General features: G+C 37.6%; 1 protein-coding gene across 23 annotated transcripts in view; it reads right to left on the bottom strand.

The window, feature by feature from the left end:
• The window catches only part of SIPA1L1 (signal induced proliferation associated 1 like 1), a 363,206-nt gene that overhangs the window by 289,767 nt on the left and 58,816 nt on the right, over positions 1–14,623 (bottom strand). For 4 of the 23 annotated variants that reach the window (XM_053224651.1, XM_053224648.1, XM_053224644.1 and 1 more), the window contains exon 3: positions 9,599–9,689. The exons of the other annotated variants lie outside the window; for them this stretch is intronic. The gene's annotated coding sequence lies outside the window, so the exon portion shown is untranslated. The remainder of the gene's footprint in view (positions 1–9,598; positions 9,690–14,623) is intronic. 23 annotated transcript variants of the gene reach the window in all.

The following is a 14,623-nucleotide window of genomic DNA, read 5'->3' as shown; positions in this document are numbered from 1 at the left end:
CCTGACCTTTACCCCAGAAGGAGATATTATCTTGATCATACAGACAATAAGTGTACCTGATCTCTGCCCTGGAGGGTATCTTCCAAGGCTACTGACTATATAAATCATCCCTAAAAAGAGAGTCCAAAACAAAAGTAGTCAATGCAGAAACACAAGATACATGGAAAATTGTCTCCCAACATTAGAATAAAAGCCAAATTTCTTACCATGGCCTATAAGGCCCTACACAATCAATTGGTTTCTCTTCAATTCATGTGGAACTCCTGTCTCTCTAGCTTACTATGGCTGTAGCTCCACTGCCACATTTGGTGTCATCAGGTAAGTCAAGTTCTTTTCTGCCTCAGGACCTTTGCATATGCTTTCCTTTTGTCCAGAAATGTTCTTTCCCTTAGATGTCACTTCCTCAGAAATACCTTCTCTTGTCAATCTATCTATACAAGACCCTACACTCACTGTTTATTCTTCTTTTTGTCACTTTTCTCACTTATTCATTCAGTCAGTAAACATTTACTGGGCACATACTATGTACCAATCATTATTATTATAGGCATAATAATTAACCTTATCCACTTATTTATTTACTAACAGTCTTCTTTAAAGGTAAAATCCTTGTCTTTACATTCATCCACAAAGGCCCAGAACTTAAAATTTGCGCCCTCAATAAAACTCTGTTGAATGAGTGAACAAGTACTACACTACAAAGTACTAAAATATTTCCACATCAGCACTGAGCAAAAAGCATAATATCAGAAGCTAGAAGTCCTAAATTCAAACCCTGGAGTCATCATTTACTGGCACTTGAGCAATTCTATTAAATTCCTTGCAAAATGAAGAAAATTCTTCTCCTGCCTAACTCACAAGATTATTGTGAGGATCAAATGATGGAATCTATCTGGAAGCCCTTGCAAATGCTACACATAACTTAAAACCAGTAACAAATCAAAAACAAAAACAAAACCAGCAACAAATCAATAGTTAATAGTCATGGGATAGTCATTCATTCTAAGAATATACTAGGCCCTTTACTATGAGGGGAATACTATTATGAAAACTAAAATGTAAGTTAAAAGTGTACAACTTTAAATGAAATTAGAAATTGGTTAGTTCTTTAATAAACTTGAGGAACAGTATTTTCCCTTTAAATACCCTTTGTACATGCTTTAAAAACTTTCAGATAAAAGGTGAGTCACCTTTACCTGTTCCCAATCCCAGAATATTAAAAGAATGTTTTCTACTTATTTTTTAAGCAAGTCACTCAAATGCCAATTTAGAAAAATTTTAGACTATATTTACACCACTGAACACCAGTCTCCAAAACAGGAATTTTCAGCCTTCTGGCAAAATTTATCAATTTAGTAATTTGTTTCTTTTTACTGACTTCATGTGAAACCAAATGCAGCCTCTTTACTGCAAGGCGGTGTGTGTGGTAATCTGTGTGTGTGTGTGTGTGTGTGTGTGTGTGTGTGTGTGTGTGTACATGCATAGTGAAGGGAAAGGAAGCTTCATCTTACATTTGTAATAAAAAGAGCGCCTTCAGAATTAATGCTCCAGGCAGCCAACAAGAGGAAACAGAGTGACCATCCTGAAGTATAAACAGAGGGCTGGCAACCTGACCACTGACAGGGGCGGTCAACTCAGACAAGCCACACACCTGGCGTTGAGTTCACCAACCAGCTCATCCTCCATAACCTGACCACGCGATTACACAGAAATTAATTAAAAGGGAAACTGCTTCTATGATATAAAAGGATAACATACAAATTGATAAAAAGGAGGGTGCAGACAACATTCATTACAAAGGAAATAAGGTGGAATATGAGAACAGTATGATCAAGATTGCTTTCACATGACCTTTCTCAAATTCAATACACACACATGTAAATAACTAAAAGAGGTACATTGTGAGAGTAAAAAGGAGGAATAACACAAACTGGTGCTTCTAAATATTAAAGTCAAGTATGAAAATGAGGGAGAGTACACGGGAAGGCTCCTGGGAGCTAAGAAAGATATGCAGGTTGAGAGGACAGAAGCAGATGATCTACAATCTACACGTGACAACCACTAAGAGGAACACATATATTTCAGTACGTGTATACAATTATATGTGGTAGTTTTTCATTAAACAGAAACTGCTTCCTTACGTGTTATTTTCATGATGGCCACCCACTCCCAAATTTGGGGGGAAAGAGGCAGCAGCAGTCATCAAACTATTCACACAGCCCTCAGTAAGTACAAGTAGGAACAAAATCTAGGGCATCTAGAAGTTTCTGCCTTTAATTAATTTAAATAGACAATGTCGAAACCTCTCTTTCAATTAAGCAATTCCCCTTATTAATAATACTAATGCTAGTTGCTATTTGAGTGCCTGCAATATGCCAGTCACGTAACAGTCTCTGTCTCATACAATCAATACAACAATCCTAGCAGATACAAGCAAGGATCAGTGAAGTTGTAAATCTTGCCCAAAACAAATTAAGAAGTGATGGCACTGAAATTTAAACCCAAGACGATCCTTTCCCAATATTCTTGCTCTTTTTATGCTGTATAACCTCCAACAGTAACAGTTAATATGTACTATGTTCCTGGCACAATATGGAGGAATGAGCTTTACATTCATTATTTCATTTAATCTCTAAAATAACCCTGCAAGGTGGTTATCATGAGCCACATTTTTTTCGTTTGAGGAAACAGAGTACTTCAATAACTGCTGAGGTAACACCGCTAACTTAATACTAGGAACGAGCAGGAACCCAAACCGAAGTCCGTTTGAAACAAGGCCTGTGTTTCTACTACTGTATTATATAGCCTCCCCTTACGGTATTTGGAATAATTATAATTTAGGAATTATTTATAAATTATGAATTTACTGTTTATAATACTACATGAAAATACACATATAAACTGTAAAGTATGTTAAAATATGTATTTTGTAAATGTGAAGTGTTAATATACAGATTTTATAAATATGTAAAGTATGCTAAAGTATGTGTTTTATAAAATATGTATTTTATAAACTGTATTTTTCAGAAAAAATGGAAAGGTAGGACAAAATATTATTATCTATGAATGATAGGATCACTGGTAATTTTTTTTAATTTGTTTTTCTAGTTTTTCCTTAAATGTGATATATAACTTACACAAAGGTAAAACACACACAAAAAAACCCTACATTTTAGATTGTTTTCCCTCTGTTCTCCAGAACCAGTCAAAACTAAATTTTGATTAGAAAACATGGATCAAGTTTAACATACCTCCAGAACTGAACAAAAGGTGAACAACAATGAAAACCATGCCACAGAACTAAATCACACAGACCCTGGTAGCATAAAGGAAAAATAGTTTTTTGATTTTTGTATCATACTTACCACCCCTCCCCCCCAAAAAAGAAATTAAGTGAAAGAGACATATTCAGAATTCCCTCAGTTGGATGAAATGCTTGGAAGAAAATTACCAAAACCAACCAAGGTCACGGAACTCAAGAAAAACACCCTCAGCAACCACAGTACAGAACCTTCATGGACAACAGTCCGTTGTAGTGACTGTCCAGGCATTCGAGCAGATTTAGAGTTAATCAGAAGAAATGACTTGGGAACTCTGATATGTCATGTGACATAAAAAACTAAGCAAAATGTAAACGGCCCACATTCCACCACACTTACTTTGCGAAATATACACGCTCCACCTCATGTGCACTGACCCCACATCATCTCCATAAAACCTCTTCAGAAGCAACAGAACCATAAACAGAGTGGGAGGTGGTACATTTCATTTCCCTAAAGGAAACCACCACTCAACTACTCACTGGGTAAACTGATAGAAACATAGTATTTATTTTCAAAGCCATCACACAATGTGTATTCCAATGAAGAAAACAGTATAGGAGAAGGAGGGAGAAAGGGGGAACTTCAACTTTTTCCAAAATATTTTATGATCTCAAACAAATAGGCAGAATGTTAAGATCTAATGAAGCTGGAAGGTATTATATAATTCTCTACCCTTTCCAGTCTACTTGAAATATTTTTAAATGAAAAAGTAATAAGGCTTAATATTTGTAAGTCAATACAACACACATTCCTCTTAGTGTACCTGTATTCATTAAAACACACACACACACCATCTCAACATCCCTCCAACTCCACTTGTGACATTTTACCACCCAAGGAAACCAACGCTGACATGAATACTAAACAAGCTCTAATATTTAGTTTGTCTTTTGCAAACAAAGCATGAATTCAGAAAAACTGCCACATGAGAGAACAAAAAAATTAAAAATTTTATTGATGCAATGATGCCAAACAAGTCATAAAGCCTGAGATGTTCTGTGTGTACACCTTTAATCCATTTCCAAAAGGAAAATAATAGGTTTACCTCTCAAAATAGCATAGTTTCAGAACAGAGAGTCCTAATCCCCCCCAGGAAAGCACAGGCTCCAGACACCTTACAAAGTATGCCACCTACTCTTCACACCAGAAAAGTCACTTTTGGTATATTAAAGTGACAAGAAGATATATTAATGACAAGCTTGAGGCCTGAAAAAAGAAAACAGATCTATAGAGAGTTAACTTCTCACTAAAAGAACCAGAATCACATTTGTATGGTACTTTTGACCGCATGGGCAAAGACGCTGAGTGGAAACTGCTGTCACACACAGGAAACAGATGGGGTGGATAATGCAACTAGATAATCAACTGCCCTCCTCTTCCCTTCACTAGAATTTAAGAAACATCCAGTTAATAATGAAACAAACTAGAAAAGCGGAAGTTCATAGTTGACGCAGGACTTGAATGCATAAAGGACATTACAAGCACCACAGGCTGGTTTGAGGTAAATGACAAAGAAGTTTCAACTACGTGTTTCCTCACTCTCAAAAATGACTCTTATACTTGCCACGGTCTCCGTGAAGGCCAACATCCATCTATACCTTCACCAACCAAGCAAGTCAGATCTTAATTGAGGTGTAATTATTTGCTGTATTTAAGAGCAAATATTTACTTAGGGGCACCTGGGTGGCTCAGTCGGTAAAGCATCCAGTTCTTGGTTTCGGCTCAGGTCATGAACTCACGGTCTGTGAGTTCAAGCCCCACATCGGGCTCCATGCTGACAGTGCAGAACCTGCTTGGGATATTCTCTCTCTCTCTCCCTCTCCTCCACTCATGCTCGCACTCTCTCTCAAAATAAATGAATAAACTTAAAAAAAAAAAAAATTAAAAGTATTTACTTTAAGCCAAACACTTTTTTTAAATTTTAATCCCAGTGAAGTTAATATACCGTGTTATATTAGTTTCAGAGATACAATACGGTGATTCTACACTTCCATACATTACCCAGGACTCATCATGATAAGAGCGCTCTTAATCCCCACCACCTCTTTCACCCATACCCCACCCACCTCCCCTCTGGTAACCATCAGTTTGTTCTCTATAGTTAAGATCTGTTTCTTGGTTTGTCTCTCTCTTCTTTTTCCTTTGCTTGTTTGTTTTCTTAAATTCTACATATGAGTGAGATCATATGGTATTTGCCTTTCTCTGACTTATTTTGCTTAGCATTATACTCCCTAGATCCATCCGTGTTGTTGCAAATGGCAAGATTTCATTCTTCTTTATGGCTAAGTAATACTCCATTATATACGTATCACTTCTTTATCCATTCATCAGTTGATGGACACTTGGGCTGCTTCCATAGTTTGCCTATCGTAAATAATGCTGCAATAAACATAGGGGTGCATATATCTTTTCAAATTAGTGTTTTCATATTCTTTGGATAAATACCCAATAGTGAAATTACTGGATCATATGGTAATTCTATTTTTAATTTTTTGAGGAAGCTCCACACTGTTTTCCACCATGGCTGTATCAGTTTACATTCTCACCAACACTTGTTTCTTGTGTTTTTGATCTTAGGCATTGTGACAGGTGTCAGGGGAGACCTCACTGTACTTTTTGATTTAAGCATCTCTTCATCTGTCTGTTGTCCATCTGTACGCCTTCTTTGAAGAAATGTCTCTTTATGTCTTCTGACCACTTTTCAACAGGATTATTTGGCGTTTTTTGATGTTGAGTTAAGGTCTTTATATATTTTGTAAAGTAACCCTTTACAGATACATCATTTATAAATATCTTCTCCCATTCAGTAGGTTGTCTTTTAGTTTTGCTGATTGTTTCCTCCCTTGTATAATGCAAACACTTCTTTAAAAAAAATTGTTTTTAATGTTTATTCATTCTTAAGAGGGAGACATAGCATAAGCAGGGAAGGGGCAGATTGAGAGGGAGACACAGAATCCGAAGCAGGTTCCAGGCTCTGAGCTGTCAGCACAGAGCTTGACACAGGGCTTGAACCCACAAACTGTGAGATCATGACCTGAGCTGAAGTCAGATGCCCAACCCACTGAGCCACCCAGGCACCCCTATAATTCAAACATTTCTCAAACATCCATTAGATATAAGGCTCTGAGCAAAAACCTGCAGAGCTCCAAAGATCCAGTGGCAGACTTTCCTCTCAAAAAGTTTACAAGCCAACTCATGGTGAAGGGCATGTAAAAACCAAAGTGTTGGTAGGTACAACTTCAAGAAATGGCAAAAGAACATAAAACTGGTAAGATCAACTCAATGGGATCAAGGAAGAACAAATAAGTTTCCAATAGTCAAGAGAAAGAGAGAGGGAAAGCAATTAGGGGGACGAAACAGAAGAAAGACAGAAAAGGCTACAATGCACATGATATTTGAGTAAACAAAAAGTATAAATTGTGGAAACACATTTTAAATATTAAATTTCATACAAAGAAACACTTAAATTCTAAAGACTATATGGAATTTGTCCCTGAGAGCCACAGGACATGGATTGGCTTTACTATCCATTCAGTGTCTTCTCTAGCTTTGGCCTCATAGCCAGGGACCCAGATCCCTCCCTCACCACCATTTCTGGCATCTGTGAACTTGTGTGGGATCGATCATCACGTGATTACAAAGATACTAGTAAATCTCATCATCCTAGTAGTGTCAGTTATAGGCACAGGGCATGTCAGAGTTGTCACTGTAGTGTGAATACTCACCTTCAGATACAGAGAAGCATTCAGATGAACTAGGAATGACTCACAATTCTATCAGGCCACTGAAGCTTTTTTTTTTTTTTTTAATTTTTTTTTTTTTTAACGTTTATTTATTTTGGGGACAGAGAGAGACAGAGCATGAACGGGGGAGGGGCAGAGAGAGAGGGAGACACAGAATCGGAAGCAGGCTCCAGGCTCTGAGCCATCAGCCCAGAGCCCGACGCGGGGCTCGAACTCACGGACCGCGAGATCGTGACCTGAGCTGAAGTCGGACGCTTAACCGACTGCACCACCCAGGCGCCCTTTTTTTTTTTTTTTTTTTTAAAATCCATGTTGGTGCTAATGCCTTATGAAGTTTTGTGATCATGTTCCTTGTACATGGAGAGGTAGGCTAGCAGAGTGACTGCGTGTGTTTGGTTTTTACCCCCAGTTTTATTGAAATCTAACTGACCTATATAACATAGTATTAGTTTAAGATGTACAACATTAATGATGTGATATGTGTATGTATTACAAAATGATCAGCATGATAATTTTAGTTAACATCCATCACCGCACATAGTTACAAATAAATATTATTGCAAAAGAAAATGCTACAATTCTAATGATGAATTTGAAAAACGTAATAGTAGAGAAATAGTTTAGAACTTCCAAAAAGTGCCTAAATTGGAAAATAACAGCCTTCAACAAGTTATTCTAAAAAACTAACATTAAATTTCAGTTATGTAATTCCATTTAGGCCATAAGACTTTCAAGAAAAAAAAAAGATAATCTATGTCGGAAATTTTCACACCTTATAAAGCACAGAAAGCAAACTCTGCTACCTTCGTTGGAGAATTCCCTCCTCATGTCCCTGCGTGAGGTGTTCAAACAAGAGGAAATAGAGGCTTTTACATTTAAAAGGCTACCTGGACAAAAGAAAGTCTGAATACCATACATGGCAAATGCCAACAAAGCACCACTAACAACCAAATTGCAAAGAAAGTAATTCATTGGCTGGCACCAACTGGAAAGGCAAGAAGGACTCAGGGGTCAGTGGTGGAAAGCTGGAACCACTCCACGAAGTTTCTAAACAACCAGCTAAGAAGCTCTGAAGCTCTGCCTGCCTGTAGGCAACAAGGAAATGAGGAACTACCGAAGGTTCATGAGGGACTGTCACAATCAGAACCAAATGTGCCTTTCTGTATGTGTGCAAACACATGTGCATATACGTATTTTTTTCTTTTCCCCCCAAGAAACTTCAACAGTAATGTGGAAGAGAGCCTGAAAGAGGAAGGGTGATGAATAAAGAAATACTAGTAACAAGGCTGCGGCAATTTTCCAGGAGAGTGGGAACAGAGCAATCAATGAGTTTGGGAGAGACCGCCTGGAAAACAATGAGATGTGATGACTGAGAAAAATGGAATCAAAGTCAAAATAAGAAACTGCACCACCATACAATGAACTACACTGTTCTCAAAAATAACATCTCGGTCAAAGTTACATTCAAGCAATCTTTGAGGTTATTAATATTCATCTTCAACATAGTCTGAAACCATCCATTAGCCATACAGAGACCAGTTCAGGAAACAGTCAGCTCTAAATGAGCATTATGACATTTGTCCATCTAGCTTAACTTGAACATCTATCAGTAGATAATTTAAATTTATCAAGAGATACAAAATGACCTACAGAAGAAACCTTACAAAAATAAGATTAACTCAAGATTCTCCGTAATAAATAACATTTGCTCAATGAATTTCCTAACAGAATCTTCAGTTTCATGCTCCAGTTAATGAGTTTTGGCATTAACTCATTATCTCACCTTGTAAAATATAATAAACCTTTTAAAATGACACGTAATATAACATGTGGTAAATTATTAACGATACTGAAAACAGTATAGAAGTTTGTATATACAATGTAGTTAGGTTTATTGTCTATACAAGAAGTAAAGAGCTAACATTTCAGCAAAAAAAAAAAAAAAAAAAAAAAATCACACCATTTTTATCATGCCGCCTTTTTTTTCCAGCTTTGAGGTATAAGAGACAAAATTGTAAGATATTTACAGTGGACCACATGATGATTTGATGTATGTATACACTGTGAAATGATTCCTTCCATCAAGTTAATTAATACAACCATCACTTCACATATTTACCTCTTTTTTAAAAAAACTTCTCAATTAAACAAGAGTGTTAATCAACTATAGTCACCACATTATACATTAGACCCTCAGAACTTACTCGTCTTATAACTGAAAGTTTGTACCCCATACCACATTCTTAATATTCAAAATGAGAGCAAGTGACCACTTAGATGAAATCGCTTTGAGAACATGCTGGTTCCTAAAGTTTAACAGACTGATCTTGAATGAACTGACAAAAACACACAAATCCAAGTCAACAATTCAAAGTACAACCATAAATGAACAAACAAGAGATAATATTTGACCAGGCACCTAAAAATTAGGTAAAAAGAAAGGGGGCAAAAGAAACACACTTGTTAAGGGCCTCCTATGAGACTGAAATCGGGCTGAGAAATCCAGACACTCTCTCCCACCCCCATACTCACTGTATAATGAGTCTTTGGATAATCGAGTATAAGCTTCATGAAGGCAGAGAGGACTTGGTAACCAGCATATCTGCAGGTTCTCACACAGCACCTGGCACACAATAAGTACTCAATAAATATCTGTTAGATGCATGGATGAATGGATGGATGACTAGATGGCTGGCGTATCAATGAGTAATTGTTTTTAATAATCATGTTGGCCTAGCTCATGTATACCAAAAGAGATCCCAGCAGCTTAGGGGAAAGGGAACAGGAAATGTTCTCTAAGCCACTGTGTTCCCCTCCCCAAGTACAGCTTATCACAGTAGAGTGGAAAAAGCATGGGCTCCGCCAAGTTTCAGACGTAATTACCTTTAGTGGGTCCCTGGACAAGTTACTACTCCATGACTGAAATGCAGAGACTAATTCTTTAATCTTCAAGTTGTAAAAAGCTTAACTGAAATAATATATACAGAGTACCCAGCAAATACCTAGCACATAATTGGTACTTAATAAATATAAATCTCTCCACACACTGGGCCACGGGAAATGACCCTGGTGCTCACACAGTCTGGTTCTTAGGGATAAAGTCCAAGGGAGGGGTCTTAGTGAAAGGAATCCTAGTGCAGTCCACAGCAGGACAGCTCTTGAATCATTTTAAAATGTCAATCCAAGGCCTGGCTCATTACGTCATGTTGGAGGAATTAACAATCGTAGCATGGGCCTATCTAAAATTCAACGAGGGGACTGGCCTCTGGAAACACAAAACAAAACAACCTGCATACATTCTGTGCTTGGCAATTTCAGGCAATTGCCAAAATTAAGATTACTTTTCTTTGTTATTACGTTAAATCTACTTTATTGACAATATTAGAAGTCTACAGTTGATCCTTGAATAACACAGGTTTGAACAGTGCAGATCCACTTATACATGGATTTTTATCAATAAATACAGTACAGTACTGTAAATGTATTTTCTTTTCCTTACGATTTTCTTAGCAATATTCTCTTTTCCCTAGCTGATTTTATTGTAAAAATACAGTATGTAATATGTATAACATACAACATATGTGTTAACTGGCTATTTTTGTTAGTGGTAAGGCTTCCACTCAACAGCAGGCTATTAATAAAGTTTTGGGAAAGTCAAAACTCATACTCAGATTTTCAACTTGGGTGGGGAGGGGGTCTGCATCCTTAACCCTGACACTGTTCAAAAGTCAACTGTATTTTTTAGATTTGATAAAAGTATAGATCATCAAGGATTCTTTTCAGGAAAATTTCCCAAGGGTCCTATTCAGGCTCCATCTCTAAGAGACCAATATAACTGCACATTTGGCTATAATTATGCCCTCGTGTATTTTCTCTTTCATACTTATACAGTGCAGCCCAATTATAAAACATGACTAATATCCCCAAAGTTTGTACCCATAATTGAACACATAAAAATAATTTTTTAGGGCCGCCTAGATGGCTCAGTTGGTAAGTGTCCCGACTCTTGATTTCAGCTCGGGTCATGATCTCACGGTTATGAGATCAAGCCCTGCTTCAGACTCCCGCTGAGCATGAAGCCCATTTAAGATTCTCTCTCTCCCTTTCCCTCTGCCCTTTCTCTGCCCACAGGCACATATGGGTGGGCACACATTCACTCTCAAAAAAAAAAAAAAAAAGGAAGAAAGAATTTTTTAAAGAAGTTCTAACACTTTCCTCTTTTGAGGTAGTAGCAAAATAAATTACAAATTTTTTAAGCTATCTTTCTAATTATTGCTTATCTATCAGGTGAAGTCCTCTTAATGAGTCAAAAAGAAAATTAGCTATAGAAGGTGCTTTGAGCGTATTATTCAACTACAAGTGTCAGGAATATCTAAAACGTTTGGGTTTTTTGCAATAGGAATCCACATTACTTAAATCAAACCTGAACCCAAAATCATTAAATTCAAATATGCAATTAAATAGTGTGCTTACGGACAAAGGTCATCTTATTCACTGCTGATTTTTAAGGAACATTTTACAAAGGATGTATACAGGTTAGGGTTAGGGGAGGTGAAGAATAAGAGAACAAATTTGGATAGAAGAAGACAGTCCCACCAGAGAAAGTCTCTCAAGTAAGAAAGTTCTTTCTTATAAACAAAAATCTGGGTATCAATTATCAAGTCCAGAGAGTGCATCAATGGAACAAGAGATTAAGAACACAACATTCTAAGAACTGAACCAATTTACACAACCACTATCTACAAAGTAATAATCCCTTACAGAGGGTTCCAGTTAATGAATCAACATTTAGAAATGAATTTGACATAATTTTACAAACAGAGGAACTGAAGCTCTTTAGAATAGCAAGGGAAGGCACACCCTATTTTGATTGGAATCAGCCAGAAGCTCTGAGAAAAAGGATTCGTGCCCAGTAGAACAACTTGGAGAAATCTAGGACGGTATGTTGGCAGGGAACAAAGAACACACTTGGGCAGCAAGTCCTACGCTCTGCCCAAAGGAGCATCAGCAACACTATCCACCCTTGCCAGCCTTGATGCACACGCGTACCGGGAAGCTTTCTGGAGAGAACGCAGGTTTCCCCTGCTACCCAGAAGTAGAGCTTTCTCATGAAACTTTTCGTAAGCCGAAGTGGCGCAAAGCGAAAAAGTCATTTCCATTTCATGAAAGCAAAAACCCTCTTTGGATGTCTTTCAGATAGCAAAAACAGGTATGAACACAGGTCTTTCGTAAAAGTGAAGTGGCCTAAAGCAAACCTGGCCAAAGCGGAAGAAACCAATCCTGCCCTGGGAACGTACCAGCTGGGAACAGGATTCTCTCACCACAGTATGAAATACTTGTTCCCTTGGAAATAGATTTCTCATTGTTAACAAGTCATTTTCTAGTAGACGTCAATGTTCGGAAATTTCTGTTTAAGCGTATCAGATATTGCAGGGTCTGATCAGCGCTGGAAAACCAGACTACCGGTGCTGATTAACTGCCAAGCTCTTTTTGAAGCAACTCCTGCACACGTGAGCATGGTTGGTTATAAAAACCAGCCTTTGCCAACTAGGAGCTCTTTGCCGCATTAGAATACGGTATGTTCCTGAGCTGCTCACAGGGCACACACGATTTTCTTTGGAACTTATCTTAGTACGGATTTCCTTCACTCCCAAATTCTAATGTCACCTTTCTGTAAATGCCTATCACTTCTTTACAATTACAAAAAATAAAAATAAAAAATGGTAATTTTCCATTTTCTCTCAGCCTCACTTTTTTGTCCTGATAAAGCATGTCCGGTATTTTCACCATGGGCACCTTTGCCACAGACGTCTTTGCGGCAAGCACTTTCGTGTTTTCACCTCGTAAACAACTGGCCATAAGGCAATTTCCATAAAAAACAGAGTAACTGGTTGGCAGTTTGGTTTAAGATAAAACAACTGGTTGACAGTTGGGTTTCATTTCACCATTGAAGAATCAACCGCCTTCAGCACAGTTACTGTACTGAAAGCTGGTGGTCAGTGTGCTTTCATTTCTCCATTGACAAGGTTCCTTTTTTACTATGTAAATGTCACCTAGCCCCCATAACGGTCTATACGGTGGCCAGTAGCCATGGCGGTCTTAGAACAGCAATGATCACTACAGACACCAACCTGATAGAAAATATGGTGATAAAGTCAACGGGAGGTGTGAAATAAGAGCGAAATGCCAGACTGCACACTGTGCTGTACCAGAAAATGACAACACGTCGGTTACAACAACAATAAAGCTCTGTTAGTTGCAGTATTACATCAGTATTTCTTCTCCGGTTCCCACACAACCCTGGACTATCAAAGGACATGTCACAATATGCCGAGAATGAACAACATTGTAGAAGGCTCTCACAGTGCAATACGCACCCGCACCCGGGTAAAAATAGGCGACCTAGAATTTGGAAAACTGATACTTCTTAAAGAAGGAACAATTAGTAATGAATTTTACCTAATTTTTCATGTTTCATTATGTCCTTTCTAACATCCCTCTCTTATCTTTCATTATTTTACCTCTGACACCAAAACTACCTTACAACCAACGAGTGACGCAGGAAAAATGTTTGTGGTAAAACTACCTAGCACACTAAGTAAGATGTGGCTCTTCTTGAAAATATAACTACAACAATTTAATAACCTTTTTTTATCCTTTTTATAATTAAAAAAAAATTTTTGAGTACAGTTGATACATAATGCTACATTAGCAACAGGTCAATTTGATAACTCTGAAGGAGGTTTAAAAGGTCACCCAAGATACAAAGTGGTTTTGTGGAAACGAGGATGTCCCACCACATTAACAACATCCTCTCTGTTGGCATTTTTAATAAAGGATTCAAGAAAACTGTACTCCTGACCTTCTAAGGTGTTAATCAGCCAATCAAAAGTTCAGCTATTTGTCTCACAGATGTCAAATGTCAAAGCCACAATAAGGTACAGTACAGTAAAGTACAGTAAGGCCACAATAAGGGACAGTACAATAAAGCAAATGAGGAATTTTATTCATTCACTCAAAAGTTACTGAATGCCCTGAGTGTGCCATTTATTGAGTGCCTTTCAGTCACTGAAAAGTCAAACAGAACACATAGTTCCAAATACTTCACAATCCAAAGGAACAAGCTAAACAACTAAATAAAAAATTTCAGCAATATAATAACAGAGGGATGTGTTCTAAAGTGACTAACTTTAGGAAGCCAGAAAAACTCTACAGATGGTAACTTTAGCTGGTCCTAAAAAAGGAATTAATTAATTTTTTTTTTTTTTTTTTTTAGCAAGAAGAGAGGAGTGCGTAAGAAAAAGAAACAGTAAGGGCACCAAAGGACAAAAGTTGCCTTACATAAGAAATTTCCCCATCACTGAAACAACCAAGGCTCAGTGACAGAGAAAGGAAGAGAGGAGTCAGATAGGAAGCAAGATGGCCTTTTGCCATATTAAGGGAATCAGACTTCTTCCATGTGTTATGAGAATTCCTATACTGTTTGCCTGCAGGAGCTCATCAGGTCCTCAAACTTCCAGAAGATGGAGATGGGAGGGGTCACTCGGCAGGGAGATG

The sequence above is a fragment of the Acinonyx jubatus genome, chromosome B3 (assembly GCF_027475565.1).
Source record: "Acinonyx jubatus isolate Ajub_Pintada_27869175 chromosome B3, VMU_Ajub_asm_v1.0, whole genome shotgun sequence".
Lineage (NCBI taxonomy): Eukaryota > Metazoa > Chordata > Mammalia > Carnivora > Felidae > Acinonyx > Acinonyx jubatus.
Note: the sequence above shows the minus strand (reverse complement) of the source record. Positions and strands in the feature narration are given on the sequence as shown.